The sequence below is a fragment of the Astatotilapia calliptera genome, chromosome 17 (genome assembly GCF_964374335.1).
Source record: "Astatotilapia calliptera chromosome 17, fAstCal68.1, whole genome shotgun sequence".
NCBI classification, from domain to species: Eukaryota; Metazoa; Chordata; class Actinopteri; order Cichliformes; family Cichlidae; genus Astatotilapia; species Astatotilapia calliptera.
This window is the reverse complement of record NC_137438.1, coordinates 14,863,292-14,870,555: the sequence shown is the minus strand read 5'-3', so window position 1 is coordinate 14,870,555 and position 7,264 is coordinate 14,863,292.

Here is a 7,264-nt window from a genome sequence, read left to right as displayed (position 1 = left end):
GTAGAAATACTATGTTTTAGCACAAATCCTATAAAAAGCAGAAATACTATATTAGGCACAAATCCTATAAAAAGCAGAAATAGTATGATTAAGCATAAATACTACATTTAGTAGAAATACTATGTTTTAGCACAAATAGTATAAAAAGCAGAAATATTATAATTTAGCACAAATAGTATAAAAAGCAGAAATATTATAATTTAGCACAAATAGTATAAAAAGCAGAAATATTATAATTTAGCACAAATAGTATAAAAAGCAGAAATACTACATTTAGTAGAAATACTATGTTTTAGCACAAATAGTATAAAAAGCAGAAATATTATAATTTAGCACAAATAGTATAAAAAGCAGAAATATTATAATTTAGCACAAATAGTATAAAAAGCAGAAATATTATAATTTAGCACAAATAGTATAAAAAGCAGAAATACTACATTTAGTAGAAATACTATGTTTTAGCACAAATAGTATAATAAAGCAGAAATACTATAATTTAGCAGAAATACTGTATTTAGCACAAGTACCGAAAAGTACCAGAAATGCTATGATTTAGCAGAATAGCAATAACTTACAAAATTACAAATATGGAGGCATATTGAAACAGAAATGCAGAGAGGGACACACAAACACAGGCTCTAATCCAGTCAATCAGTCTAACTATATTCAATTTAAATCCTACAATGACATGCTGCCAAATAAGGGCAGGGTCCTCTCTCTCCCACTAAACACACACACACACACACACACACACACACACACACACACACACACACACACACACACACACACACACACACACACACACACACACACACACAAACAGACACAGAGGGAGAGAGCTGCCGAATTTAAATCCACCAATCAGAGTGGCTGTTTACGTTTTCCCGCCAAAAAAGGTGCATCTTTTTACACACGCAGCAGAGAGAGGCACAGGATTATTGCAGTCTATTTCTCATAGTGACGACTCCCCTCAAACAAATGACCATAATTTCCTAACCGTAGGGGCTAGAGCGGTCATTCTTACACCGTTTTGTTCAGAAGAGATGGGGGAATCTTCCAGTGTTTACAATTTATCATTAAAATATGAATTATTAAAGATATTTGACTTCTAATGCACCATAACTGAGTAGAGCGAAGCAAAAACTGCCTTGACTTGCCCTCAAACAACGCTTTGTGACTTGAAATCTATTTGGAGTATCGATATCATTCTTTCACCGTAAGAGGCAGCAGGCTTTGGTGAACAATCATGGAAATTTTCAGGTCTCTGTGGAAATCCAACAAAAAGTTATGACGAGAGAAAAAAGTGGTTCATTTCCACAGTTTGAAATCTGAAGAAATCTGAGCGAAGGACGAATTTCCTACCCTCAAACAAGTCCAACTCATTTCAGAACGGTAATAGGTGAGAAAGAAATTCTTGAATTGTGAGCGTCAGGGGTGTCTGAAGATATTCGGGGACAAGCCTCATGTCTTAACTTTGCTTCGTTAAGGAGATATGACGATTCGAATATGCCTCTCATTACAGAAATCCAGCGGTGATTTTGAACAAGCTCTCCATTCACTTTATATGGAGAGTTTTCTGACCTTGTGTTAGTCTGAGGAGATTTGCAAAAATTCTATAAATCCCACAACAATGATGGTGACATTTTCTGAAAGCCAGCAAAAATACCTACGTTTTGATGTATAATTTGTGGAAGTTGAGTGAAAATTGAGCAAGTAGCAGGAAGTTGTTCGGACATGAAGTGAAAATTGCAAAACCTTCAGTGGCACACTGGAAGCCAAGAGCATAGCAACCATAACAACACATGTATTTTGTGAAAAATCACAATTTTGCAACTCAAAACTTTAAGAGGCATAAAAGTAAAACAGTAAAAGATTTGAAAAAGCTGAATCATACCTGAATAGCCCAATAATTTGTGAACATTTTAAAGTTTGAATGGTTGTTCTAGGTGAAAATATGAGGAAGTAGTTAAGTTTCAAAAACAAGCAAATTTTAGCAGAATTGCAGAAGTTTCCCATTCATTTCAATGGGACAAATTAAAGGAAAAAAGTGGAATATTTTAAAAAGTATAATAGTTAAAAATAGCAAAAATCGTAGCGTAAATTAGCAGAAATAGCTGAATAGTTTAAAATTTGAACGGTGAAAATCGGCTGAAAATTGTGGAAGTAGTTAAGTGCCAAAAAGTGTACGGAAGCAACTAGAATAATAATAATAATAATAATAATAAAGAATAAAGAGAAACAGGAACTCAATAGTGTGGATGCTTAAAGCATCCACACAATAAAGATTAGAATAACAATACTGTGAATGCTTTTCAAGCATTCACACTAATAACTAGAAAGTGCATTTTCTGAAGAAACTGCAGTGTGAATGCTTGAATCTGAATGTATGGACTGAAATGAATTAATTGCTGAATTTTGAGTTAAAAATTTTGAATGAGATAAAAAAACAAAAAAACAACCTGAATTTAACCTGAAAACAAAAGTGCTGAACTGCTAAAAGCTGAAGGTTACACAGAAGAAGAAGTTGGAAAAAAGCTGAAAATGTTTTAATTGTAAATTAGAAAAACCTAAGAAATGAGAAAAGAACATCTAGAGTCAGAAAACATCTGAAAGAATATTAAAAGGTCATATTCTTTGAATCACTGAATGACTAAAATGTGATCCCTCCACTTGGACCCACACAGTTTAAAAAGTTTACATCTCTGAGCTTTGAAAGACAAGATGTTGGAAAAAGAACAACGATGGCGACGTTTTGAGGGTAAAATGATGGCTGTGACACTGTGGACACAGCAGCAGTTGAAAGAGAAGTGTTTAAGATGAATTTTGGCAGAGAGAGAGAGAGAGAGAGAGAGAGCTCGTTAAGCAGGCAGGTGTGAGCCTGGTTGCTATAGTGACTGCACCCAAGGGCTCCATACACACGACACAGACATGCACCTCACTTTTGCTGCTTAAAATGAACAGAAAAGTCAGGCCGAAACAAATCGCTCCCAAATGAAAAGTAAAAGTCGTATTGACAAAATTCTTTCACCGTGAGCGACAGCAATGTCTAGTCTACCTAATTCTCAGTTTTCATGCCTGTGGAGTTTATTATATGGACGTGGTGACAGTGGAAAGACACCATGCTCTTCTGATTTTCAAACGAACCTTCTGAGCCATTTTAACATTAGAGTCTATGGAAGAGTTGGAGGGAGGAGGCTGTGCATTGGTGACATTTATGAAAGAACCATAACACCTAGTACAATAGTAAACACATTGGATGAAAGAGGACAGCCATGGCTACGTTTTGAGGGTAAAATCATACCTGTAGAGCAAACGCTGTGGACACAGCAGCAGTTTTAAAAAAGATTTTAAGATTAATTTTTTTGCTCCTCTCACTCTAGCAGTTGAGCTGCCTCACTCTAGCCCCAACATTCCGTCCCATACACACCCATTATAAACTCTGAAACGGGTGAAAAAACATCATGAAACTTAAACTGGAACTGAAGAAAAAGTATAATAGATATTGAAAAGATAAATACAAGTTGAATAGTTGAATGTCTTGTCTTCGTTTTAAAGTTTGAATGGTGGCTCTATGTCAATGTATGTGGAAGTAGTAAGAGTTTAAAAATGAGTAAGTTGAATGAGGATTTGAAGGGTCTCCCCATTGAAATACATTATAAATTTTTGTTGAATAAAGTTGAATAAAATTAAAAATATAAATGTTAAAAATATGAAAAATAGAAGCAGTGTTGTCCAAAAGAATAGGAATCTAACGATGTTTGAATGGTTTTTCTAAGTTGAACGGTTTTGAAGGAGTAGGATTACAAAAAACGTACGGAATACAGAATAAAATATAACTAGAAAGTGCATTTTCTGAAGAAACTGCAGTGTGAATGCTTGAATCTGAATGTATGCACTGAAATGAATTAATTACTGAATTTAAGTTAAAAATCTTGAATGAGATAAAAAAAAAAAACCGAATTTAACCTGAAAACAAAAGTGCTGAACTGCTAAAAGCTGAAGGTTACACAGAAGAAGAAGTTGGAAAAAAGCTGAAAATGTTTTAATTGTAAATTAGAAAAACCTAAGAAATGAGAAAAGAACATTTAGAGTCAGAAAACATCTGAAAGAATATTAAAAGGTCATATTCTTTGAATCACTGAATGACTAAAATGTGATCCCTCCACTTGGACCCACACAGTTTAAAAAGTTTACATCTCTGAGCTTTGAAAGACAAGATGTTGGAAAAAGAACAACGATGGCGACGTTTTGAGGGTAAAATGATGGCTTTAACACTGTGGACACAGCAGCAGTTGAAAGAGAAGTGTTTAAGATGAATCTTGGCACAGTGGCAGAGAGAGCTCGTTAAGCAGGCAGGTGTGAGCCTGGTTGCTATAGTGACCGCACCCAATGGCTCCATACACACGGACACAGACATGCACCTCACTTTTGCTGCTTAAAATGAACAGAAAAGTCAGGCCGAAACAAATCGTTCCCAAATGAAAAGTAAAAGTCGTATTGACAAAATTCTTTCACTGTGAGCGACAGCAATGTCTAGTCTACCAAATTCTCAGTTTTCATGTCTGTGGAGTTTATTATATGGACGTGGTGACAGTGGAAAGACACCATGCTCTTCTGATTTTCAAACGAACCTTCTGAGCCATTTTAACATTAGAGTCTATGGAAGAGTTGGAGGGAGGAGGCTGTGCATTGGTGACATTTATGAAAAAACCATAACACCTAGTACAATAGTAAACACATTGGATGAAAGAGGACAGCGATGGCTACGTTTTGAGGGTAAAATCATACCTGTAGAGCAAACGCTGCGGACACAGCAGCAGTTTTAAAAAAGATTTTAAGATTAATTTTTTTGCTCCTCTCACTCTAGCAGTTGAGCTGTCTCACTCTAGCCCCAACATTCCGTCCCATACACACCCATTATAAATTTTGAAACGGGTGAAAAAACATCATGAAACTTAAACTGGAACTGAAGAAAAAGTATAATAGATATTGAAAAGATAAATACAAGTTGAATAGTTGAATGTCTTGTCTTCGTTTTAAAGTTTGAATGGTGGCTCTATGTCAATGTATGTGGAAGTAGTAAGAGTTTAAAAATGAGTAAGTTGAATGAGAATTTGAAGGGTCTCCCCATTGAAATACATGGGAAATTTTTGTTGAATAAAGTTGAATAAAATTAAAAATATAAATGTTAAAAATGAGAAAAGTAGAAGCAGTCATGTCCAAAAGAAGAGGAATCTAACGGTGTTTGAATGGTTTTTCTAAGTTGAACGGTTTTGAAGGAGTTAGATGCCAAAAAACGTACGGAATATATAATAATAAAGATTCGAATAACAATACTGTGAATGCTTTTCAAGCATTCACACTAATAACTAGAAAGTGCATTTTCTGAAGAAACTGCAGTGTGAATGCTTGAATCTGAATGTATGCATTGAAATGAAATAATTACTGAATTTAAGTTAAAAATTTTGAATGAGATAAAAAAAAACAACCCGAATTTAACCTGAAAACAAAAGTGCTGAACTGCTAAAAGCTGAAGGTTACACAGAAGAAGAAGTTGGAAAAAAACTGAAAATGTTTTAAATGTAAATTAGAAAACCCTAAGAAATGAGAAAAGAACATTTAGAGTCAGAAAACATCTGAATGAATATTAAAAGGTCATATTCTTTGAATCACTGAATGACTCAAATGTGATCCCTCCACTTTGATCCACACAGTTTAAAAAGTTTAAATGCCTGAGCTTTGAAAGACACGGTGTTGGAAAGAGAACAATAATGGCGACAATTTGAGGGTAAAATGATGGCTGTAACACTGTGGACACAGCAGCAGTTGAAAGAGAAGTGCTTAAGATGAATCTTGGTACAGTGGCAGGCAGAGCTCGTTAAGCAGGCAGGTGTGAGCCTGGTTGCTATAGTGACTGCACCCAATGGCTCCATACACACGTACACAGACATGCGCCTCACTTTTGCTGCTTAAAATGAACAGAAAAGTCAGGCCCAAACAAATTCTTCCCAAATGAAAAGTACATGTCGTATTGACAAAATTCTTTCACCGTGAGCGACAGCCATGTCTAGTCTACCTAATTCTCAGTTTTCATGCCTGTGGAGTTTATTATATGGACGTGGTGACAGTGGAAAGACACCATGCTCTTCTGATTTTCAAACGAACCTTCTGAGCCATTTTAACATTAGAGTCTATGGAAGAGTTGGAGGGAGGAGGCTGTGCATTGGTGACATTTATGAAAGAACCATAACACCTAGTACAATAGTAAACACATTGGATGAAAGAGGACAGCCATGGCTACGTTTTGAGGGTAAAATCATACCTGTAGAGCAAACGCTGTGGACACAGCAGCAGTTTTAAAAAAGATTTTAAGATTAATTTTTTTGCTCCTCTCACTCTAGCAGTTGAGCTCTCTCACTCTAGCCCCAACATTCCGTCCCATACACACCCATTATAAACTCTGAAACGGGTGAAAAAACATCATGAAACTTAAACTGGAACTGAAGAAAAAGTATAATAGATATTGAAAAGATAAATACAAGTTGAATAGTTGAATGTCTTGTCTTCGTTTTAAAGTTTGAATGGTGGCTCTATGTCAATGTATGTGGAAGTAGTAAGAGTTTAAAAATGAGTAAGTTGAATGAGGATTTGAAGGGTCTCCCCATTGAAATACATTATAAATTTTTGTTGAATAAAGTTGAATAAAATTAAAAATATAAATGTTAAAAATATGAAAAATAGAAGCAGTGTTGTCCAAAAGAATAGGAATCTAACGATGTTTGAATGGTTTTTCTAAGTTGAACGGTTTTGAAGGAGTAGGCTTTGAAAAAACGTACGGAAAAATAAAATATAATAATAATAATAATAATAATAAAGATTCGAATAACAATACTGTGAATGCTTTTCAAGCATTCACACTAATAATAATAATAAAGATTAGAATAACAATACTGTGAATGCTTTTCAAGCATTCACACTAATTAGAAGAACAATACTGTGAATGCTTTTCAAGCATTCACACTAACTAGAAAGTGCATTTTCTGAAGAAACTGCAGTGTGAATGCTTGAATCTGAATGTATGCACTGAAATGAATTAATTGCTGAATTTTGAGTTAAAAATATTGAATGAGATAAAAAAAAAAACAAAAAAAAAAACGAATTTAACCTGAAAACAAAGGTGCTGAACTGCTAAAAGCTGAAGGTTACACAGAAGAAGGAGTTGGAAAAAAACTGAAAATGTTTTAAATGTAAATTAGAAAAC